Source organism: Amblyraja radiata, chromosome 11 (assembly GCF_010909765.2).
Source record: "Amblyraja radiata isolate CabotCenter1 chromosome 11, sAmbRad1.1.pri, whole genome shotgun sequence".
Taxonomy (NCBI): domain Eukaryota; kingdom Metazoa; phylum Chordata; class Chondrichthyes; order Rajiformes; family Rajidae; genus Amblyraja; species Amblyraja radiata.
In genome coordinates, this window is record NC_045966.1 from 63338031 (window position 1) to 63363933 (window position 25903).

Here is a 25903-nt window from a genome sequence, read left to right on the forward strand (position 1 = left end):
CTGCCACCCAGCTTTGTCATCTGCAAATTTGCTGAGGTTACTTTTAATCGCTTCATCTAAAGCATTAATGTATATTGTAAATAGCTGCGGTCCCAGCTCCGAGCTTTGCGGTACCCCACTAGTCACTGCCTGCCATTCTGAAAGGGACCCGTTAATCCCTACTCTTTATTTCCTGTCTGCCATCCAATTTTCTATCCATGTCAGTACCCTACCCCCCAATACCATGTGCTCTAATTTTGCCCACTAATCTCCTACGTGGGACTACTGGCTCTCCCTTGTCCATTTTCTGAGTTACAACCCCAAAAAATACTAGAAGATTAGTCAAGCATGATTTCCCCATCGTAAATCCATGCTGACTCGGACCGATCCTGTTACTGCTATCCAAATGTGCCGCTATTTCATCTTTTATAATTGACTCCAGCAACTTCCCCACCACCGATGTCAGGCTAATTGGTCTATAATCCCTGTTTTCTCTCTCCTTCATTTCTTAAAAAGTGGGATAACATTAGCTACCCTCCAATCCACAGGAACTGATCCGGAATCTATAGAACATTGGAAAATGATCACCAATGCGTCTACGATTTCTAGAGCCACCTCCTTAAGTACCCTGGGATGCAGACCATCAGGCCCTGGGGATTTATCAGCCTTTAGTTCCATCAGTCCCAACACCATTTCCTGCCTAATGTGAATTTATTTCAGTTCCCCTGTCACCCTAGATCCTCTGGCCACTAGTACATCAGGGAGATTGCTTGTGGTTTCCTTAGTGGAGACGGATCCAAAGTACCTGTTCAACTCGTCTGCCATTTCCTTGTTCCCCATAATAAATTCACCTGTTTCTGTCATCAAGGGACCCACATTTGTCGTAACTATTTTTTTCCTCTTCACATACCTAAAGAAGCTTTTACTATCCTCCTTTATATTCTTGGCTAGCTTACCTTCGTACCTCATCTTTTCTCCCTGTATTGCCTTTTTAGTTATCTTCTGTTGCTCTTTAAACATTACCCAATCCTCTTGGTTCCCGCTCATCTTTGCTATGTTATACTTATCTTTTATTTTTATACTGGCCTTGACTTCCCTTGTTAGCCAGGGTTGCCTCTTACTCGCCTTAGAATCTTTCTTCCTCTTTGGGATGAACTGATCTTGCACCTTCTGTATAATTCCCAGAAATACCTGCCATTGTTGTTCCACTGTCATCCCTGCTAAGGTTTCTTTCCAGTCAATTTTGGTCAGCTTCTCCCATCTTGCCTCCATAGTCTGGTCCATGTCATGCCAAACCTGTCCTATCCATGCATCCTTCTAACTGTTTCTTAAAGGCATCCGTTTCTTGAAGGCAACGAAAAAAGCAATAAGGGGAGAAAAGATGAAATATGGTTAGGGTAGCCAATAATATAAAAGAAGATAGCAAAAGCTTTTGCAGAGGAAGGTCTAACAGGGCCAAGACCTAAGCAGTGAATGGGAGGGCTCTGGGGAGTGTTGTGAGCAGAGGGATCTGGGTGTGCAGGTACAGAGTTCCTTAAAAGCAGCATCACAAATAAAGTGATCAAAAAGGCTTTCGGCATATTGGCCTTCATCAGTCAAAGTATTGAATATAGACATTGTATTAGACATTGATGAGGCCTCATTAGGAGCATTGAGTTCAGTTCTGGTCACCCTGTTATAGGAAAGATGATGTTAAGCTGGAAAGGGTGCAAGGAAGATTTATGAGGATTTTGCCAGGACCAGAGGGCCTGAGCTAAAGGGAGAGGTTGAGCAGGCTGGGACTCTATTCCTTGGAGCGCAGGAGGATGAGGGGTGGTCTTATAGAGGTGTACAGGATCATGAGAGGAATAGATCAGATAAAGGCACAGAGTCTTTTGCCCAGAGTAGGGTAATAGAGAACCACAAGACATAGGTTACCTGAGGGGTAACTTTTTTTTGACACAAAAGGTAGTGGGTATATGGAACGTAGTTGAGGCAGGTACTATCATAACGTCTCAGAGACATTTAGTGGTACATAGATAGGTCAGGTTTTGAGGGTTATAGGCCAAGCATGGGAAGGTGGGGCTAATGTATATGGACCATATTGGTCGGTGTGTGCAAATTGGGCCAAAGGTCCTGTTTCCATGCTGTAATACTGTATAAATTTATATATTTATATACAAGACCAAATGGGATCCATTGGGCCTCTGTCACACGGGAGGACTGGTCACTGAACGCAATATTCCACCACTCAGCCATAGCCCCCAACTGCGCTGGGGCGGTTGACGGGTTCCCGTTGTGATGCCAGAGATCCCCGTTGTGACACGAGTCACGGCAACCCTCCCCAAGTGCGCCTCGCCATCCCTCTACCTACCTGTATACTCCATTCCCCCTAATCCGCAGCACTTCCACCTCATCCTCTTCACCCTCCTTCTTCTTTCCCCTCTCCTCCTGCCCTCCCCCATTCCCTCCCTCACCTATCCCACCCTACCCTCAGTCACTCCCTCCCTACCCACATTGATGTCATTGTGAGGTGGAAGCTGCTGATGGGCAGTTTATGTAAATTAGATCCCATTGTGACGTCATACGCTGCTAAGTGCCAGTGCAGATGGAAGAGATTTTTGTCAAAGTCGTCTTTGGAAAGTTTAAAATGTGAATAACTTGTAAAATATATCATCAATCTGAACAAAACTTGATACAGCACACCACAGGACAGTGGTGAGGAAGGTGGGCCAAAATTGTAGCCTATCATGTACCGTTTTGGTGTAGTTTCAGGATCAGACACATAGACATAATAATAAACAAGATGAGAGTTTTAGTAATATACTAGACTAAGTGGGACCCATTGGGTCCCATGTTCACATGGGAGGGCTGGTCCCCCAACGCAATATTCCACCTCTCCACCAATTCCAATATTGGTGGCCAGTGGGGGGGTCTTTCTGGAGAGCTGGTATGGGTGTTGTTGGCTGCAGGGACTACTGGTCTCCAGAGGGCTAGTATGGACATTGTGGCCCAAATGGATTATTGGAGTGGCAGCTCAGTCCCTCAAGCCTCATGTGCTGACAGCTCACTCACGGCTGGCGTGCTGGCAGTTGACTCACGGCTATTCCTTGAAATTCCATTTCAAACAGAGTGCAAGGTCACCAAATTCAAATCCATTTTCCTACCATTTCAAGCAGGGTGCAAGGCCACCAAATTCAAGTGCAGTTTCTTATCTCTTCGAGCAGGGTGCAAGGCACAAAATTCAAGTGCAGTTTCATACCACTTCAAGCAGGGTGCAAGGCACAAAATTCAAGTGCAGTTTCATACCACTTCAAGCAGGGTGCAAGGCCAACAAATTTAGGTTCAGTTTCCTACCACTTCAAGCAGGGTGCAAGGCCACCAAATTCAAGTGCAGTTTCCAACCACTTCAAGCAGGGTGCAAGGCCACCAAATTCAAGTGCAGTTTCATACCACTTCAAGCAGTGTGCAAGGCCACCAAATTCAAGTGCAGTTTCATACCATTCAAGGAGGGTGCAAGGCCACCAAATTCAAATGCAGTTTCATACCATTTCATGCAGGGTACAACAACACCACATTCAAATGAAGTTTCATACCATTTCATGCAGGGTGCAAGGCCACCATATTCAAATGCTGTTTCATACCATTTCAAGCAAGGTGAAACCACCATAAAACCACACAAAACACCACACACAGTTCAGTAGACATTCAGTGTGTTCAGTTGATTCGCAGCTCAGACAGAGTTGTGACCTCTCCCTCCCCCATCATACAGAGACTGAGCCACACCCATACTTCCGGGTTTTATAACCCCTCCCCTCTCAACATTTTTTAAACACTAACAACCATTAGCAGTGCATTTTTACTTCAACCCAAATAACCATTAGCAGTGCATTTTTGCTTAAACCCAAACAACCATTTGCAGTGCATTTTTACTTCAACCCAAACAACCATTAGCAGTGCATTTTTACTTCATTAGCAGAGCATTTTTACTTCATTAGCAGTGCATTTTTACTTCATTAGCAGTGCATTTTTACTTCATTAGCAGTGCATTTTTACTTCATTAGCAGTGCATTTTTACTTCATTAGCCGTGCATTTTTACTTCATTAGCAGTGCATTTTTACTTCATTAGCAGTGCATTTTTACTTCAAACCAACCATATTTTCATTTTCAAACCACATTAAGGGCACTCACAGTTGAGTACACATGCGTTCAGTGTTATTCAGAGCTCAGAGAAACGTGATCCTCTTGGTTCCTCCATCTTGCAGAGACTGAGTGAGTCACACGACTTCCGTTTTTTATAGTCCCTCCCCCCTCCCACCAGCAGGGGGGATCAGAGAGAATGGCAATTTTTAAAAAAACATTAATATCGCTCTGATTTTTCATCGATGGGAAAATTCCGCCGGTCCCGGAAGGCGGAGGGGGGCTCTGAGCGAGGTGGCCAAAAATGACGGCCATAGGTGGCGGCGTTTTCTCAGAAATCACGCCACAGCGAGCCAAAAGCGGTCAAGTTCAGACTTTTAGTAATATAGACTAGACCAAGTGCAGACCCATTGGGTCTGTTCCCGCAACGTGCGGTTGCATGGGGAGGGGGCGGCATGACATCATCGCGCAATGCCACGCGCTAGGCGTACGCCGTCAAGACGCTGCGTACGACGTCGAGACGCTGCGTACGCCTGTCGAGACGCTGCGTACGCCCGTCGAGACACTGCGAATGCCCTCAATGCGCCTGCGGGCCGACAGGCCGTGGACGCGCGGGATTTTCGGACAGTGCAAGCCAGCGAGGATGGCGAAAAGCAGCGGGGGGAGCAGGCGATCTTTGGCTTCGGCCAGCGTGACAGAGCCGGGCCGGGGGTAAGTGGAGGAAGTAAAATCGCTAGCAAAATGGGAAAAATGTCGGTCGCTAGCGAAATGGGAAAAATGTCGGTCGCTAGCGAAATGGGAAAAATGTCGGCGTTTATGGAGGAGAGCCGGGCGGCAGCAGCCGTTATGGTCGCTTGTCAGCAGCGGCGAAAAAATGAGTGAGTGGGGGGGGGAGGATTTTATTAAAAATGTTTACAGAAAAATGACTAAATTTAATGATGAGTGGATGAGCGAATGTAAAAGTGAAATGGCTTGCGAAATGGTAAAAATCTCGGCATGTTAGCGTCCAGTTTTGGCGGAGTAACGAATCAAAGGCCAAAAAAATGACATACACACACACACACAGAGTTTTTAAAGTATATAGATATACTAGACCAAGTGGGACCCGTTGGGTCCCGCCCCCTCAACGCACGGTTGCGGGAGGGTGGGTGGCCTACGGCATCACACACACACTAACCACCACCCCCCCCCCACACACACACACATACACATTAATCACCCCCCTTGATATTATCTTAATATTATTCCTTTTACCCCATCCCCGCCCTATCCTCTCACGCATAGCCCCCAACTCGCAGGCGCGTCTAGAGAGGGAGAGTAGAGAGAAAGGGGGATATAGAGAGAGAGGGCAGAGAGGGAGGGGGCAGAGACAGAGAGAGAGGGGGGAGAGTGGGGTGAGGGGGTGGAAGAGAGGGTGAGAGGTGGAAAGAGGGGGGAGAGAGGGGATGGAGATAGGGGAAAAGAGGGGGAAGAGCAGAGGGGGAAGAGAGGAGTGGGAGAGAGAGGGGGGAGGGGGGAGAAGAGAGGGGGGAGAGAGGTGGGGAGAGGAGAGAGGCCGGGGGAGGGGAGAGGAGTGGTGGGAGCGGAGGGGGGGGAGAGGGGCTTGGGAGAGGAGATGAGGGAGAGGAGGAGGGGAGCAGCGGGGAGCAAAGGGCGTCAACCGAAGGACCGAGTTCGGCGGGTGGGGGCGGGGGGGGGTGACGTCACTCGCAGCCCGTGGAACACAGCGCAGACTGCGCGGAGTAGACCCATTGTGATGTCATCAGCGAGACCATTTTGTTTAGATTCAACGTTTTTTCAGATATGTTGAACATTTTCATTAATAAGTCGGGTTTTACCCCAACGCAGGCGTCCCCTATCTGTAGCCCCCACGGTGGGGGGCAGAGAGGGAGGGGGGGGTGGCGCAGAGAGGGAGGGGGTTAGAGTTTGAGGGGTGGGGGGCGCGTCATCACATCTCTAGCGGAATATTTAAAAAATTTATCGTCAGGGTGTCGCTTTATCGAGAAGGTGTGATTATACACAAACAAACACACACACATCCAAGATCAGAGTTCTAATAGGTACTAGACCAAGTGCAGACCGTTGGGTCTGCTCCCCCAACGCAGCCATTCCCAACCCATAGCCCCCACGGGAGACGTGGTCCTCCAACTCAAGCCGTTCCCGAATATAAGATTCCAGCACTCAGCATTGCGGCTGTTTTTAAATGGCGTCTTTGAGGCGAGAGGCGGGTGCCAGCAGCCGTTATGGTCGCTGGCCAGCAGGAAGCGACAAAATTAGTGAGTGGGGGAGGGAGAAGGATTTTATTAAAAATGTGTACATAAACACGACGAAATTTAATGAGGAGTGGATACTTGGAATGAAAAGTGAAATCTCTACCGAAATGGAAAAAATCTGGGCGTTTGTGGGTCTGGTGTTGGCGTAGCAACGAATCAAAGGCTGGCACCCACAGGCTGGCAACCACAAGACAGGCAGAAACACACAGTTTTAATATTATATAGATAGATATAGATATGATATGGATACCAGTGCATTTAGAAAGTATTCGGACCCCTTCACTTTTTCCACACTTTGTTACGTTACGGCCTTATTTTTAAATGGATTAAATTCATTTTTTTAACATCAATCTACACACAATACCCCAGAATGAAGAAGCAAAGCCAGGTGTTTAGAAATTTTTGCTAAGTAATTAAAAATAAATAACTGAAATATCACATTTACGTAAGTATTCAGACCCTTTGCTATGACACTCAAAATTGAGCTTAGGTTCATCCTGTTTCCATTGATTATCCTTGAGATGTTTCTACAACTTGATTGAAGTTGACCAGTGGAAAATTAAATTGATTGGACATGATTTGGAAAGGCACAGACCTGTCTATATAAGTATCAGTGCATGTCAGAGCAAAAACCAAGCCATGAAGTCGAAGGAATTGTCCGTAGATCTCCGAGACAGGATTGTGTCGAGATACAGATCTGGGGAAGGGAATAAAACAATTTCTGCAGAATTGCACGTCTTGAAGAGCACAGTGACCTCCGTCATTCTTAAATGGAAGAACTTTAGAACCACCAAGTCTCTTCATAGACCTGGCCGCCCGACCAAACTGAGCAATCGGGGAGAACGGCCTTGGTCAGGGAGGTGACTAAGAACCCGATGGTCACTCTGACAGAGCTCTAGAGTTCCTCTGTGGAGATGGGAGAACTTCCAGAAGGACAACTATATCTGCAGCACACCACCAATCAGGCCTTTATGGTAGAGTGGCCAGACAGAAGCCACTCCTTTGTAAGAGGCACATGACAGCCCACTTGGAGTTTGCCAAAAGGCACGAGTAACAAGATTCTCTGGTCCGATGAAACCAAGATTGAACTCTTTGGCCTGAATGCCAAGCATCACATCTGGAGGAAACCAGGCACTGCTCATCACCTGGCCAATACCATACCTACAGTGAAGCATGGTGGTGGCAGCATCATGTTGTGGGGATGTTTTTCAGCGGCAGGAACTAGGAGTCTAGTCAGGATCGAGGGAAAGATGAACGGAGCAAATTACAGAGAGATCCTTGATGAAAACCTGCTCCAGAGTGTTCTGGACCTCAGACTGGGGCGGAGGACAATTACCCTAAGCACACAGCCAAGACAATGCAGGAGTGGCTTCGTGATAAGTCTGTGAATGTCCTTGAGTGACCCAGCCAGAGCCCAGACTTGAGCCCGATCGAACATCTCTGGAGAGACCTGAAAATAGCTGTGCATCGACGCTCCCCATCCAACCTGACAGAGCTTGAGAGGATCTGCAGAGAAGAATGGGAGAAATTACCCAAATACAGGTGTGCCAAGCTTGTAGCGTCATACCCAAGAAGACTTGAGGCTGTAATCGATGCCAAAGGTGCCTCAACAAAGTATTGAGTAAAGAGTCTGAATACTTATGTAAATGTGATATTTCGGTTATTTATTTTTAATTACTTTGCAAATTTTTCTAATCACCTGTTTTCACTTTTATATTATGGGGTATTGTGTGTAGATTGATGCTAAAAAAATTAATTTAATCAATTTTAGAATAAGGCTGTAACATAACAAAATGTGGAAAAAGTGGTCTGAATGCACTCTACTAGACCAAGTGGGACCCGTTGGGCCACGTTCCCTCAACGTAATATTCCACCACTCACCCATTCCCCCAACGCAACATTTCACCACTCACCCCTAGCCCCCAACTGTGCAGGCGCAGCTCATTTCCCTTCATCCCCAGCACTCCCTTCCCCTCCTCTTCGCCCTCCCACTTCTTTCTGCTCTCCTCCTACCCTCACCCACTCCCCCCTCACCTCTCCCTCCCTCTCCTTTCCCCTACCCTCAGTCACTCCCTCCCTCCCTCCATAACCCCCCCCCCCTTCCTACCCTCCTCTACATCTATGTCACTGCTCCCCCACACCTCACCTCTCCCCTATCTCACTCCCCCACTGAACACAATGTTTAAATAAAATGTCTCCTACTCCCCATTCCCCACTCCCTCCCTCACCTCTCCCTCCGTGGGGGTGGGGGCGGTGGCGACGCTCATCTACCCCCCTTCCCACACCCCCACAATGAAAACCGTTATTTTTGTTTTGTAAATGAAACCTTTTGCTGGGGGCGGTGTCGGTGCTCCACGGAGCCAATCAAACGTCCCCATGTGGGGGGCGGGCGGCGTCAGCGCTCATCTCCCCCCCATCCCACTCCCCACAAGGCAAATTCTAGATTTTTTTTGTAAATGAAAACTCTCCCCTATTCTACAATGAAAACCATTTTTTTTTTGTAGTAAATTAAACCTCCCAAGAATTTGATTAAAACTGATTTTTTTTTAAATCTCACTCCCTCCCTCCCTCCATAACCCCTCTCCCCTCCCTAGCCCCCCTTGAGGTGGAAGCTGTTGATCCCATTATGATGGAATTGTGGGCTGGAACACTGCTCACAGGCAGTTTATGTAAATAAGATCCCACTGTGATGTCACTGTCGGGTGCAGCACTGCTCACGACAGTTTATGTAAATAAGATCTCATTGTGACATCATAGCTGTAACTGCCACTGCAGTGTTCAAGTGATTCTTTCTCAAACTGGATTTTGTAAAGTTAAAAATGTGAATAACCTGTAAAATATAACATCAATGTGAACGAAACTTGATTAAAAAAGACACCACAAAACAATTGTGAGTAAGGTGGTCCAAAAATTGTAGCGCTATATTGTACCATTTTGGCTTAGTTTCGGGATCACATACACACACATCCACACACGCAGACACACACACACATAGAAACAAACAAGATGAGAGTTTCAGTAATATATAGATAGATATAAATGAACGGTAAAAGAAAGGCAAGAGTGGACATTGGACCACTGGAAAATGATGCTGCACAAGTAGTATAGTTAGGGGTGGCAGAGTGACACAGTGGTAGAGCTTCTGCCTTACAGCGCCAGAGACCCAGGTACGATCCTGACAACAGGATCTATCTGTATGGAGTTTGTACGTTCTCCCTGTAACCTGCTCTCTGTGATTTCCAGTTTACTCGCACACTCCAAAGGCATACAGGTTTGTAGGTTAATTGGCTTGGTACATTTGTAAATGATCCCTAGAGTGTGTAGGATAGTGTTAGTATGTAGAATGCATGGATCCAGCGATCGGCGCATACAAGGTGGGCCGAAGAGCCTGTTCTCTAAACTAGTCATGGGTTGTGGAGTGCCTTTGTGATGGATTCTTAGAGCAGCTTGTATTGGAGCTTACCAGGGAGAAGGCAATTCTGGATTTAGTGTTATGTAATGAACCGGATTTGATAAAGGAACTTGAGCCATTAGGAGGTAGTGACCATAATATGGTCAGGTTTAATCTACAATTGGAGATGGGGAAGGGTAGATCGGAGGTGTCACTGTTACAGTTGAATAAAGGGGACGATGGAGCCATGAGGGAGGAGCTGGCAAAGGTTGACTGGAAAGATACCCTAGCAGGGATGACAGTGGAACAACAATGGCAGGTATTTCTAGGAATAATACAGAAGGTGCAGGATCAGTTCATTCCAAAGAGGAAGAAAGATTCCAAGGGGAGTAAGGGGTGACCGTGGCTGACAAGTGACGTCAGGGACAGTATAAAAATAAAAGAGAAGAAGTACAACATAGCAAAGATGAGCAGGAAACAAGAGGATTGGGCAATGTTTAAAGAGCAACAGAAGATAACTAAAAAGGCAACACGGGGAGAAAAGATGAGGTACGAAGGTAGGCTAGCCAAGAATATAAAGCAGGATAGTAAAAGCTTCTTTAGGTATGTGAAGAGGAAAAAATTAGTTAAGACCAAAGTTGGACCCTTGAAGACGGAAAAAGGTGAATTTATTATGGGGAACAAGGAAATGGCAGATGAGTTGAAAGGGACTTTGGATCCATCTTCACTAAGGAGGACACAAACAATCTTCCTGATATAGTAGTGGCCAGAGGATCTGGGGTTACGGGGGAACTGAAGGAAATCCACATTGGGCAAGAAATTATGTTGGGTAGACTGATGGGACTGAAGGCTGATGAATTCCCAGGGCCTGATGGTCTGCATCCCAGGGTACTTAAGGAAGTGGCTCTCGAAATTGTGGATGCATTGGTGATAATGTTCCAATGTTCTATAGATTCAGGATCAGTTCCAGTGGATTGGAGGGTAGCTAATGTTATCCCACCTTTTCAGAAAGGCAGGAGAGATAAAACAGGGAATTATAGACCAGTTAGCCTGGTGGGGAAGATGCTGGAGTCAATTATTATAAGATGAATTAGCGGCACATTTGGATAGCAGTAACAGGATCGATCCGAGTCGGCATGGATTTACGAAGGGGAAATCATGCTTGACTAATCTTCTGGAATTTTTTGAGGATCCAATCCAATCCAATCCAACTTTATTTGTTAAGCACTTTAAAACAACCAATGTTGACCAAAGTGCTGTACAGAAGAATAAACAAGACATCATAAACAGACAACATAACAGCTCACATGAGGCGCAAAAATTACATATGAAATACAACAATAAATTAAAAGACATAAAACATGAGTAAAAATAATAGCCACGCAATAAAAGCAATCAAAATAAGAAATTAAATCAAGTAAATAAAGTCGACATCTTACTGGGTATCAAAGGCCACGGAGAAGAGATGGGTTTTAAGAAGTGATTTAAAAACAGAAAGAGAAGAGGCCTGTTTAATGTGGAGAGGATGTAACTAGGAAAATGGACAAGGTAGAACCAGTGGATGTAGTGTACCTGGACTTTCAGAAAACATTTTATAAGGTCCCATATAAAAGATTAGTGGGCAAAATTACGGCACATGGTATTGGGGGTAGAGTGCCGACATGGATAGAAAATTGGTTGGCAGACAGGCAACAAAGAGTAGGGATTGACGGGTCCCTTTCAGAATGGCTGTGTGAACTGTGAGGAGGATGCTATGACAATGCAGGGTGACTTGAACAGGTTCGGGGAGTGGGCAGATAGATGCATGGCAGATGAAGTTTAATGTGGATAAATGTGAGGTTATCCACTTTGGTATCAAACACATGAAGGCAGATTACTATCTAAATGGCGTCAAGTTGGGAAAAGGGGAAGTACAACGGGATCTGGGGGTCCTTGTTCATCAGTCTATGAAAGTAAGCATGCAGGTACAGCAGGCAGTGAAGAAAGCGAATGGCATGTTGGCCTTTATAACAAGACGAGTCGCGTATAGGAGAAAAGAGGTCCTTCTGCAGTTGTACAGGGCCCTAGTGAGACCACACCTGGAGTATTGTGTGCAGTTTTGGTCCCCTAAACTGGATATTCTTGGACGGACATTCTTGCTATTGAGGGAGTGCAACGTAGGTTTACAAGGTTAATTCCCGGGATGGCGGGACTGTCATATGCTGAGAGAATGGAGCAGCTGGGCTTGTATACTCTGGAGTTTAGAAGGATGAGAGGGAATCTTATTGAAACATATAAGATTGTTAAGGGTTTGGACACGCCAGAGGCAGGAAACATGTTCCCGATGTTGGGGGAGTCCAGAACCAGGGGCCACAGTTTAAGGATAAGGGGTAAGCCATTTAGAACGGAGATGAGGAAACACTTTTTCTCACAAAGAGATGCGAGTCTGTGAAATTCTCTGCCTCAGGTGGAGGCTGGTTCTCTGGATACTTTCAAGAGAGAGCTAGATAGGGCTCTTAGAGATAGCGGAGTCAGGGGATATGGGGAGAAGGCAGGAACGGGGTACTGATTGGGGATGATCAGCCACGATCACATTGAATGGCGGTGCTGGCTCGAAGGGCCGAATGGCACCTATCGTTTATTGAATGAACTGATTTTTGCATCAATCTTCCAAGTGGAAGACACCAGCAATGTGCCAGAAATTCAAGAAGGTCGGGTGGCAGAAATGATTGCAGTCACTATTACTGAGAAGGTGCTTGAGAAGTTGAAAGGTCTGAAGGTGGAAAAGTCACCTGGACCAGATGGACCTCAGCCCAGGTTCTCAAAGAGGTAGCTCATGTAGGCATTAGTGGTGATCTTTCAGAATCACTATAGTCAGGAATGATTGCAGGGTACTGGCAAATCACTATTTGAGAAGAGCAAGGCAAAAAAAGGAAATAATGGGCCAGTTAGTCTGACTTCAGTGATTGGTGAGATTGTTGATTCCATTATTGAGAATGAGGTTCAGAAGTACTTGGAAGCACATGATAAAATATGCCAAAGTCAGCATGCTTTTGTTAAGGGGAGATCTTGCCTAACAAATCTGTTGAATTTTTTGGAAGAGCAGTACAGACAAAGGAGAATCAGTGGATAGACACAAAATATTGGAGTAACTCGGCGGGTCAGACAGTATCTCTAGAAAAGGAATAGGTGAAGTTCAGGTTAAGACCCACCTTCAGACGGAGTCAGGGGGAAAGGGAAATATTTGTGATGTAGAATGTGATGTAGAGTGTTATAGAACAATTGAATGAAATATAGGCAAAAAAGTAACGATGATGAACCAAACAGGCCATTGTTAGGTGAGAACAAGTTAAAGTCAAGGAGACTCAACAAGACGACTTTGAGATTGCGCGTGGGTTGAGGAGCGGCGGTGCGCACGCAACTCGCAGGCCGGAGCAGAATATTCCCTGCTGTTACAAAATGACAGGCGAGAGTGGGTCTAGTGGTATGGAGGCCAGTGGAGGAGAGGATAATGAAGGAAATGTTGAGAAGGAGTGGGAAACCGTGGGAACACGGGGTAGCCCCAGGAAGAGCAGCCGTAAAAGAAGGAAAAGCAATATCGGTGGATCGGAGAGTGAAGACAAGGAACCAGAAAAGGAACCAGAAAAGGAAATTTCGTTAAATGTAGTGGTGAGGTTTGAAGGAGAAGGAGGAGTAAAGAAGATAGAGCCAATGAAGCTGACAAAAATAATCAGAGTCTGAAGAAGGGTTTCGGCCCGAAACGTCGCCTATTTCCTTCGCTCCATAGATGCTGCTGCACCCGCTGAGTTTCCCCAGCAATTTTGTGTACCTTAAAAATAATCAGAGCCCAGGTTGGGGAAGTAAAGTATGCAAGAGTGCTGGAAGATGGAAACATGCTAATAGGGTGCAACAGTGAGGCTCAAGTTGAAAAGGCAATGAAAATGAACAAGATTGACAAAATCAAAATAATCAAAGTAGTGAGAGTGGGAGAACGGAGGAGGGCAGGGTGTAAAGGGGTTATCTATGGAATCCCTCTCAAAGTCAATACGAGTGAACTGGTTCAGGAACTCAGAAAGAGATGTGAATTAATTATGAATGCCAAAAGAATGACCAAAGGAGCAAAGAAAGAGGAAACTGAGTCAGTCCTGCTTGAATTCAAGACAGAATCCCTTCCAAAAGTGGTCCATTTTGGATTCATGCGATATAGTGTAAGAGAGTACATACCCAAACCAATGAGGTGCTTCAAATGTCAGAAATGTGGGCATATAGCTAAAATGTGCAAGGGGGCGAGGAAATGCGCAAGGTGTAGTGGGGACCATGAATATGGTCAGTGTGGAGAGGGGGTCAGACCAAAGTGCTGTAATTGTGGAGGAGAGCATAGTGTGGCTTACTGGGGCTGTGAGGTGATGAAACGTGAAGCTGAAGTACAAAACATAAGAGTGAAGGAAAAGGTCTCCTATGCAGAGGCAGCAAAAAGGGCTGACCCTACAAAACAGATGAATGAAAGAAGGATCAGGAGGGAGCAAGATATGGGCATAATGGAGACAATAAAAGAAAAAGAAAAGAGTATATGGAAAGAAAAGAAAAACCTGGTTATATTTATAGCAGGAGTAATAAATGCGACAGCAGAAGTAAAATCCAAAACAGAAAGGATCCAAATCATTGTAAAGGCTGCAGTCCACCACTTGGGCATGGCAGGATTGAAGTGGGAGGAAATACATGATGGTCTCAGTATCCAGGCAAGCCAAGAGTCAACATGTGTGGGTTAATAGTAATAATGTTAATCCTACAATGGAATGCACGAAGCTTGTTAGCCAATGGGCAAGACTTTAAGCAATTCATAGACAGTAGGAAGGAAAAACCAGATGGCGTATGTATCCAGGAAACCTGGTTGAAACCAAGTTTAGATTTTGTTCTATATGATTATGTTGCAGTGAGATGTGATAGGGGAAATGTGGGAGGAGGGGGTTGCGCCACTTTCATTAAAAAAGGGATACCATACAAGGTATTAGGAATTGGGCAGGAACAGGAATATGTGGTAATAGAAGTATGGTCTGAGAGGAGGAAAATAGTGGTAATAAATTACTATAATCCATGTAAGCGATTAGAGGTCAATAAGTTACAGGAAGTAGAAGGCCAGAGCAAATCTAATGTTATTTGGTGTGGGGACTTTAACGCACATAATACATTATGGGGCAGTGGAAAGTCAGATAATAATGGACAGGTAATTGAGGAATTATTAAATGATGGTAATCTAGTATGTCTAAATGATGGAAAGAAGACCAGGGTAGATGTTAGGAAAGGGAAGGAGTCTGTGTTGGACCTTACACTTGTTTCTAATAGGATTGCTGCTAAATGTAACTGGGAAGTATATGAAAAGGGTACCATAGGAAGTGATCATCATCCTGTGCTATGCAAAATAAATATTACTTTAACTATGAGTAAAGAAAACAGAAGTGGACGATGGGTGTTTGGAAAAGCTAAGTGGGAGAAATTTAAGGAGGAAAGTGATAGATATGTAAAATCGATACAAGAAGAGACAGATATAGAAAACTTGAGAATAAATTGTCAGAAGGTATCAAAAGAGCAGCATTAGTTTCCATACCTAAAAGTAAAGGAAGATCAAAAAGGAAAGCTGTGCCGTGGTGTGACAATAAATGTAAAGAGGCGGTGGTGAATAGAAACAGAGCATTCAGATTATTAAGGCAAGGCAAGGCAAGGCAACTTTATTTATATAGCACATTTCATACACGAGGCAGACTCAAAGTGCTTCACATAAAAACATGTCATACAATAAATGAAATAATAAAATGAAATAAAATAGAAGAACTAAAAGAAAAGAAAAGCAAAATTAAAAATGCATTATAAAAAGTGCAAAAGTTAAAAGTGCAATGTAGTTAAGATTTAGCTGAAAGCTAAAGTAAACATAAAAGTTTTCAGTCTTGTTTTAAAAGTGGTCAAAGTTGAGGCAAGTCTTAAATCTTCAGGAAGTTTATTCCAGCTATTTGTTGCATAGTAACTAAATCCTGCTTTCCCATGTTTTGTATTTACTCTGGGAATCACTAGCAGATTGGTTTCAGAAGATCTTAGCGGTCTAGAAGGCTTATATAGTGGAAGCATGTCAGTGATATACTTTGGCCCTAAACCATGTAGTGATTTATAGGTGAGCAGCAGGATTTTAAAATCAATTCTCTGACATACAGGGAGCCAATGTAAGGATTTAAGAATTGGTGTAATATGCTCAAATTATTTGGTCTTTGTTAGAACTCTAGCAACAGCGTTCTGAACAAGCTGTAGCTGCCTGACAGTTTTTTTTGGAAGACCTGCAAGGAGACCGTTGCAATAATCTAGCCTACTATTAATAAAGGCATGTACAAGTTTTTCTAAATCTTGAGCTCTCATGAGTCCTCTTAATCTTGCTATGTTTTTGAGGTGATAGTAGGCCGATTTTGTTACTGATTTGATGTGACTGTCGAAATTTAAATCTGAATCCATAATGACCCCAAGATTTCTGGCTTTGTTTGAAGTTTTCAGGGACAGAGAGTGAAGGTGTTGGGTTACTTTAAGCCTTTCTTTTTTAGCACCAAAAACAATTATCTCCGTTTTGTCCTTATTTAGTTGGAGAAAATTTTGGCACATCCAGTCTTTGACTTGCTCAATGCACTGGCACAACAGATCTATGGGGCGATAGTCATTTGGTGATAGCGCTACATAGATTTGAGTGTCATCGGCATAGCAGTGGTGGTCAATATTATTATATCGCATGATTTGCCCTAGTGGGAGCATGTAAAAAGAACTCATAACTACCAACACATGATTAATTACAAACAGGCTCAGGCAATTGTAAGGAGGACTATAAGACAAACAAAAAGAGCATATTGGAGGAAGTATTGTGATTCAATTGGAAACACAACACAGGTAGGGGAGATATGGGGGATGATTAAAAAAATGGAAGGTGATAAAAGGGAGTGGAGTTATCCTATCCTAACAAATGGAGATCAAACTGTAGTCTCAAATAAAGACAAAGCAGAACTAATGGTTAACACTTTTAGTAGGGTTCACAGCTCCCACAACTTATCAGATGAAGGAAGAAGAGGTAGGGAAAGAACAAGAGAGGAAAATGTTGAGGCCTTACAAAGGAAATGTATCACAGAGGACAAGTACAATATTCCATTTAATTTGGGGGAGCTAAAGAGAGCTCTGGCCAAGTGTAAGAACTCAGCCCCAGGGAAGGATGATATTTGTTACATAATGATAAAGCATCTAAGTGAGGAGGGACTCCAAAAGATACTTGCACTATATAACAAGGTGTGGGAAGAAGGGCGAATACCGGAGAGGTGGAAGGAAGCAATCATTGTGCCTATTAGAAAACCAGGGAAAGATGCAAGTAATCCAGTAAATTATAGACCTATAGCTTTAACAGCACACATGTGTAAACTGATGGAAAGAATGGTAAATGAAAGATTAATGCATCTAATGGAAGAAAACGGTATAGTGGCTAATTATCAGAGTGGCTTTAGAAAAGGGAGAGGTACTAATGATCCAGTTCTGTGCTTGGAAGATGATATAAGGAAAGCACAAGTTAAAAAAGAATCTGTAGTTACTGTATTTTTTGATGTAGAGAAGGCTTATGATATGTTGTGGAGAGAAGGTCTTCTAATAAAGCTGCATTTAATGGGAGTAGGAGGAAATATTTTTAACTGGATAATGGATTTTCTTAACGGTAGAAGTATCCAAGTTAAAATAGGGTCAGACATCTCTAGTAAATGTGTAGTCGAGAATGGAACTCCCCAGGGAAGTGCGATAAGCCCGATCCTATTCTCAATCATGATCAATGATATATTTGCAAACATTCAACCAGAGATGGGGCGATCGCTCTTTGCAGATGATGGCAGCCTATGGAGAAAGGGGAAGAATATAGATTTTATCGTGGAAAAAATGCAGCAAGGGATAGCCCAGGTGGAAGAGTGGGGAGTGAAATGGGGTTTTAAATTCTCTATAGAGAAGACAAAGACAATGGTTTTCACAAGGAAGAAAATTAAAGAGGATGTCCAGTTAAAACTATACGGCAACAATTTGGAAAGAGTAAAAGATTTCCGTTTCCTGGGAGTCCATTTTGACTCCAGATTAACATGGAGGGTCCACATTACAAAAATAATTGGAAAATGCAAAAAAGCCATCAATGTAATGAGATGCTTAGCAGATTTAGAGTGGGGAGCAGATATATTATCTGTTAAACATATCTATGTATCACTGATCAGATCGAGACTAGAGTATGGCAGTATAGCGTATGGGTCAGCATCTAAGTCAGTGTTGTCCGAGTTGGACAAAGTCCAAGCGGAAGCTCTAAGAATCTGTATAGGAGGTGTGCGGACGTCACCTGTATGTGCACTACAGGTGGAAACTGGGGAGATGCCGTTGAGACTGCGCCGCAGACAACTAATGGCTAATTACTGGCTAAGCCTTAAGGGTCATGGAGAGAACCACCCAACAAAACAGGTAGTACAGGAGTGCTGGGAGAGAGGGGTGGCTCAGTCTGGAAGCTTCGGCTGGGTTGGAGGAGGTGTGGCAAGGGACATGGAAGTAGAGGACAAAGAGTTCTGCCCTGCAGTATTGTGGCCATCTGTTCCAATATGGTTACTAAACATCCCAAAAGTAGATCTGGAGATATGGGAGGCAAAAAGGAGGGAAGAAAATTCGGACCTAAAAACAGAATACCATAACCACATATATAATAGATACAGGGAACACCTCTTAATTTTCACAGATGGATCAAAGGACCCAGTAGCTGAAACAACAGGGGCAGCTGTGGTAGTGCAAGGGATGAATGTTGAGATTTGCAAAAGAACAAATAACTATTTGGCAGTATATACAGTGGAACGGTACGCTATTTTGATGGCAGTTCGGTGGATGGAACAGGTGCAACCATGCAAAGTATTAATATGTAGCGACTCATTGTCTGCAATCCAGAGTATTGGGTCTGGTGCATCCCATAGGCGGCCTGACCTAGTGTATGAAATTCTACTACTATTAAGCCAAGTAACAAGGAAGGGCAGTGACGTGACTTTGTTGTGGGTCCCAGCAAACATTGGCGTGTTAGGAAATGAAAAAGTGGACAAATTAGCAAAAGAGGCCGTTAAAAAAGAGAACATAGAGGTAAACCTACAATTATCCAAATCTGAAGGAAGACACATTGTGTGGAAGAAAATAAATCAGGAATGGCAACAATACTGGGAACAGGAGACAAAGGGGAGACACCTCTATTCGCTACAAAACAGAGTGGGCATTACAGCAAGAAGAGGGGGGAACAGGAGAGAACAGGTAGTATTAGCAAGATTGAGGATCGGACACACTCACCTGAACAGCACATTAAAAATGTTGGGAAAACACCCTACTGGGCTGTGTGAGGAATGCCATCAGCCGGAAACCGTTCAGCATGCTCTAGTTGCATGTAGAAGATATGAAACAGAAAGAAGAGTTTTGATCAGTGAAATGAACAAAAATTGGAATGACAGATATATCAGAAAACAACATTCTAGAGTATGGAGGGGAAGGAAAAGGAGTAAAGGTGTTGTTTAATTTCTTGAGGGCCTCTGGAGGAGGAGGAGGAGGAGGAAGAGGAGGAGGAAGAGGAGGAGGAAGAGGAGGAGGAAGAGGAGGAGGAAGAGGAAGAGGAAGAGGAAGAGGAAGAGGAAGAGGAAGAGGATGAGTAGGAAGGGAATGAAGAGGATAGAAGCGAGGAGTGGAGGAAGAGTACTAAGCATAGGAAGACTGCCTCCTACAGAAGAATACGACACTCAGAGAGCCGCTACAAGAAGCAGCGAGCCGTGAACCACTCAAGAAGAGAAGAAGAAGAAGAAGCAGAATTAAAGAAGAACGAAGAAGAAGAAAAGAAGAAGAAGAAGAAGAAGAAGAAGAAGAAGAAGAAGAAGAAGACGACGACTTTGAAGCTGGTACGACTTGGGTGGGGGAGGGATGGAGATGGTGTTTACTTGGATTATCATCAGGCCTTTGATTAGGTACCAGGTACACGTGAGACTGCTAAACAGGGTAGGAGCCCATTGTATTGGAGACAAGGTACTAGCATGGATAGAAGACTGGCTGACTGGCAGAAGGCAAAAAGTGGGAATGAAAGGGGCCTTTTCTGGTTGGCTACCGGTGACTAGTGGTGTTCCGCAGGGGTCGGTGTAGAGTCCGCAACTCTTCACATTATATGTTAATGATCTGGAGGGTGGAATTGATGGTTTTATAGCCAGGTTTGTGCATGATCTGAATATAGGTGGAGTGGCAGGTGGTGTTGAAGAAGCAGGGGGCTGCAGAAGATTGGGAGAGTGGGCAAAGAAGTGCCACATAGAATACAGTCATGCATTTGGTAGAAGGAATAAAGGTTTTTAGACTGCTTTCTAAATGGGATAGAATTCAGAAATCGGAGGTGCAAAGGGACATGGGCGTGCTGGTACAAGATTCCAAAAGGGAAGGCAAATGCATTTATTTCAAGGGGGCAGGAATATGAAAACAAGGATGTAACGCTGAAGCTTTGTAAGGCCCTGGTGAAGTCACATTTGGAATATTGTGAGCAATTTTGGGCCCATATCTGAGGAAGGATGTGCTGGTTTTGGAGGTGGTCCAGGGGCGGTTTACGAGAATGATCCCAGGGATGATTGGGTTAATGTAGGAGGAGAGTTTGAAGGTGCTGCACCTGACCTCGCTAGATTAGAAGGATGAGGGGGATCTCATCGAAATCTACCAGATAATGAAAGGCCTAAGAGTGATATGGAAAAGATGTTTCCAGCCGAGGCAGAGTACAGGCTGGAAAATATAAAATAATAAAATGACTTGCCTTTAGAATAGAGATAAGGAGGAATTTCCTTAGTCAGAGGGTGATAAATCTGTGGAATTCATTACTACAGATGGGTGTGGAAGTCAAGACATTTACTATTTTTAAAGCAGAGATTGATAGATTTAAGATTCAAGAGAGTTTATTGTCATGTGTCCCTGACTGGACAATGACATTCTTGCTTTCCTTTAGCACACCAGAACATAGTAGGCACGAATACAGGTCAGTGTGTCCATATACCATTGTATAAATATATACACACATGAATAAATAAACTGATAAAGTGCAAATAAACAGATTATGACCTATTAATGTTCAGAGTTTTCTCTGACCCAAGTTTAATAGCCTGATGGCTGTGGGGAAGTATCTATTCCTGAACCTGGTTGTTGCAGTCTTCAGGTTCTATCTGAAGGTAACGGGGAGATGAGTGTGTGGCCCGGATGGTGTGGGTCCTTGATGATGCTGCCAGCCCTTTTGAGGCAGCGACTGCGATAGATCCCCTTGATGGAAGGGAGGTCAGAGCCGATCATGGACTGGGCAGTGTTTACTACTTTTTGTAGTCTTTTCCGCTCCAGGGCGCTCAAGTTGCCGAACTAAGCCACGATGCAACCTGTCAGCATTCTCTCTACTGTGCACCTGTAGAAGTTAGAGAGAGTCCTCCTTGACATACCGACTCTCCGTAATCTTCTCAGGAAGTAGAGGCGCTGATGTGCTTTCTTTATGATCGGACCAGGAAAGATCTTCAGAGATATGCACGGCCAGGAATTTGAAGCTCTTGACCCTTTCCACCATTGACCCATTGATATAAACGGGACTGTGGGTCCCCATCCTACCCTTTCCAAAGTCCACAATCAGTTCCTTGGTTTTGCTGGTGTTGAGGGCCAGGTTATTGTGCTGGCACCATTTGGTCAGTCGGTCGATCTCACTTCTGTACTCTGACTCGTCCCCATCAGTGATACGTCCCACACCAGTGATATCGTCAGTGAACTTGATGATGGAGTTCACACTATGACCGGCTACGCAGTCATGAGTATAGAGTGAGTACAGCAGGGGGCTAAGCACGCAGCCTTGCTCCCGTGCTGATTGTTATCGAGGCTGACACATTTCCACCAATACGAACTGACTGTGATCTGTGAATGAGCGCCAAAGGTTACTGGGAGATGGCTTGAGAATAGAGTTGAGAGGGAATAATAGAACAGCCATGATTGAATGGCGGAGCAGATTCAATGGGCTGAATGACCTAATTCTACATCTATGTTCTATGGTCTTAAGCTTGCCATGTACCTTCTTACCACTTTATGTACTTATGATGCCCTTTTCATCGGGCAATGGTATTGGACCCCAAGAGCCTTCTCCACATCAACGCTGTTAATGTTTTTTCATATCTAGTCTTATCTATTTGGTTTCTATTTGCTTGTTACAATTAAAAAATGTAATACATTTCCACAATTCCCATTCATAAATCCTTGCTAACAGCCCAATTCCAACGGGTCTGCACTTGGTCTAGTTTATTTATAAATGCATCATTTCCAATTACAGGCACCTCTTGCTTTACGTAGGGTTAAGTGCTTGAAAAGCAGGGCGTAATTCAAATCTACGTAGATTAAACATATATATGCACTATATATATATATGCACAATGTATATATGCTGTCACCAGTAAATTTAAGTATGTCATTCTGAAAATACAAGTGTGTAAATCAAGTTTTGGTATTAAAGAAACAAGCACATTATTTCAAAAATGCATTACTCAAACATGCGTAAAACACATTCTATTATATGAGTGGCGCAATGGCACAGTCACAGAATTACTGCCTTACTGTGCCAGAGACCCGGGTTGGATCTTGACTACGGGTGCTGTCTGTACAGAGTTTATACACTCTCCCTGTGACTGCGTGAGTTTTCTCTGAGTGCCCTGATTTCCTCCCACACTCCAAAGCTGTGCGGATTTGTAGGTTAATTGGCTTTGGTAAAATTATAAATTGTCGCTAGGGTGTAAGATGGTGCTAGTGTACAGGTGGTCTGCGCGGACTCCCTGATCTGCGTGGACTCGCTGAGCCGAAGGGCTCATTTCCGCGATGTATCTCTAAAGTCTAAAGGTTGCTTGTACAGTATTCTCCCATTCAACCGCACTGCAACTAACGTCAGGCTAATTGATTTTCCCTTTTTCACATTTCACTTATAGTCGTAGAGTGAAACAGTGTGGAAACAGGCCCTTCAACCCAACTCGCCCACACCGACCAATAATGTCCCAGCTACACTAGTCCCACTTGCCTTCCCTTGGTCCATATCCCTCCAAACCTGTCCTATCCATGTACCTGTTTAATTGTTTTTAGACGATGGGATAGTCCCAGCCTCAACTACCTCCTCTGGCAGCTTGTTCCTTACACCCACCAACCCTTGTGTGAAAAAGTTACCCCTTGGATTCTTTTCCCCTTCACCTTGAACCTATGTCCTCTGGTCTTCGATTCCCCTACTCTGGGCAAAAGACTATGTGCATCTACCCGATCTATTCCTCTCATGATTTTGTATCTATATTTAAGTTTAATTCCGATCAGTGGTCTAATGTAAAAGTCAGCGAGGTTTAAATATGCGCAGATCGATCTACTCTCCGGCCAGTCACATGGATTGGTCTTTTCTCCTGTCACTGCACGGGACGGTGCGCCCCTTCCGCGCCATCGCATCTTTAATGGAGCTGAGGGAGGCGCTGGATGGCCGACGGAGGTCTCCAACCGGACACAATTTTCGGAGGAACCGGAAGCGGCCCAATCCGGCCCGGCCTGTCGGAGATGTCGCCAAACAGAAAACGGAGACTCTGATCCCGGCAGAAAACATCCAGCGAGCAGCGCCCGCTGTGAGTCCACATCGCCCGCTGTGATTCCTCCAGCCCCTTCCCCTCTGGCCCCCCTCGCTGGCTCCTGTCCCCCTCCCCCGTTATACTCCCCCACAGTTAAAGGCTATTGGTGAGTGGTGGAATATTGCATTAGGGGAACGTATTAGTGGTGGAATATTGCGTTTCTGGAATGGGTTGCGTTGGGGGATCAGGCCTCCTGTGTGACTGTGATCCAACGGGTCCCACTTAGTCTAGTACCTCTATAAGATCTCTCCTCATCCTCCTGCGCTCCAAGGAATAGAGACCCAGTCTACTCTACCTCTCCCTATAGCTCACACCCTCTAGTTCTGGCAACATCCTCGCAAATCTTTTCTGAATCCTTTCAAGCTTGGCAATATCTTTCCTATAACATGGTGCCCAGAACTGAACACAATACTCTAAATGCGGTCTCACCAACGTCTTATACAACTGCAACATGACCTCCCAACTTCTATACTCAATACTCTGACTGATGAAGGCCAATGTGCCAAAAGCCTTTTTGACCACGTTATCTACCTGCAACTTGACCGTCAAGGAACCGTGCACCTGTACTCCTAGATCCCTCCACTCGGCACACTACCCAGAGGCCTACCATTTACTGTGTAGTTCCTGCCCTTGTTCAACTTCCCAAAATGCAACACCTCACATTTTTCTGTATTAAATTCCATCAACCATTGGCCCACCTGGCCAATCGATCTAGATCCTGCTGCAATCTTTCTCAACCATCTTCACGATCTGCAAAACCACTAACTTTTGTATCATCAGCAAACTTGCGAATCGTGCCCTGTATGTTCTCATCCAAATCATTGATGTAGATGACAAACAGTAACGGGCCCAGCACCGAACCCTGAGGCACACCACTAGTCACAGGCTTCCAGTCCGAGAAGCAACCTTCCACCATCAACCTCTGCTTCTTTCCATGGAGCCAATTTGCTATCCATGCAGCTATCTCTCCTTGGATCCCATGCGATCTAACCTTCCAGAGCAGCCTGGCATGGGGAACCTTGTCGAACACCTTACTGAAGTCTGTGTACACATCTACAGCTCTGCCCTCATCAACTTTTCTACGTAACCATGCCTGGAAAGTTTCCATTATTGTTGGTTTTGCTTTAAAGATTGTAGCAATTTAAGATTGGCTTTCCTTGTCAATTGTGTATTCTTTAAAAGTTAACCAAAATGTCTCTATTGTCCCTATAGAATGGTTTATTGTTAGCAGAGGAGAAGGTGACAATGCAGCATACTATCAGTAATATTTAATCAGGAGGACAGTAGAACTAGTTGGAGAACTAAGATGGGGGAGAGACGGAGTAAGAGGGAAAGCAAGGGTTACGTGAAAGCAGGCAGTGAAGAAAGCAAAAGGCATGTTGGCCTTCATAGCAAGTGGACGAATATAAGAGCAAGGAGGTCCTACTGCAGTTGTACAGGGTCCTGGTGAGACCACACCTGGAGTATTGTGTGCAGTTTTGGTCTCCTAATTTGAGGAAAGACATTCTTGCCAATGAGGGAGTGCAGCGTAGGTTCACCAGGTCAATTCCCGGAATGATGAAAGAATGGATTGACTGAGCTTATATTCACTAGAATCTAGAAGGATGAGAGGGGATCTTATAGAAACATATAAGATTCTTAAGGGATTAGGCAAGCTAGATGCAGGAAAAAATGTTCCCGATTTTGGGGGTCCAGAACCAGTGGTCAGAGTTTAATAATAAGGGGTTATAATAAGGTCATTTAGGACTGAGATGAGGAAAAACATTTTCACCTAGACAGTTGTGAATCTGGAATTCGCTGCCACAGAACACAGTGGAGGCCAGTTCAAGTTCAAGTGAGTTTATTGTCATGTGTCCCTGTATAGGACAATGAAATTCTTGCTTTGCTTAAGCACACAGAAAAATAGTAGGCATTTACTACAAAACAGATAAATGTGTCCATATACCATGATATAAATATATACACACATGAATAAATAAACTGGTAAAGTGCAAATAACAGAAAGTGGTTATTAATAATCAGAGTTTTGTCCGAGCCAGGTTTAATAGCCTGATGGCTGTGGGGAAGTAGCTATTCCTGAACCTGGTTGTTGCAGTCTTCAGGCTCCTGTACCTTCTACCTGAAGGTAGCAGGGAGATGAGTGTGTGGCCAGGATTGTGTGGGTCTTTGATGATACTGCCAGCCTTTTTGAGGCAGCGACTGCGATAAATCCCCTCGATGGAAGGAAGGTCAGAGCCGATGATGGACTGGGCAGTGTTTACTACTTTTTGTAGTCTTTTCCTCTCCAGGGCGCTCAAATTGCCGAACCAAGCCACGATGCAACCGGTCAGTATGCTCTCGACTGTGCACCTGTAGAAGTTAGAGAGAGCCTTCCTTGACAATCCGACTCTCCGTAATCTTCTCAGGAAGTAGAGGCGCTGATGAGCTTTTTTGATAATTGCGTTAGTGTTCTCGGACCAGGAAAGAT

General features: G+C 44.5%; 1 long non-coding RNA gene across 1 annotated transcript; it reads left to right on the forward strand.

The window, feature by feature from the left end:
• Window positions 1-1770: 1770 nt before the first annotated feature.
• Window positions 1771-25157, forward strand: LOC116978702. The gene is made up of 3 exons (XR_004413509.1): window positions 1771-1903; window positions 17702-17709; window positions 25147-25157. It is a non-coding gene; the product is annotated as an uncharacterized LOC116978702 (long non-coding RNA).
• Window positions 25158-25903: the final 746 nt, after the last annotated feature.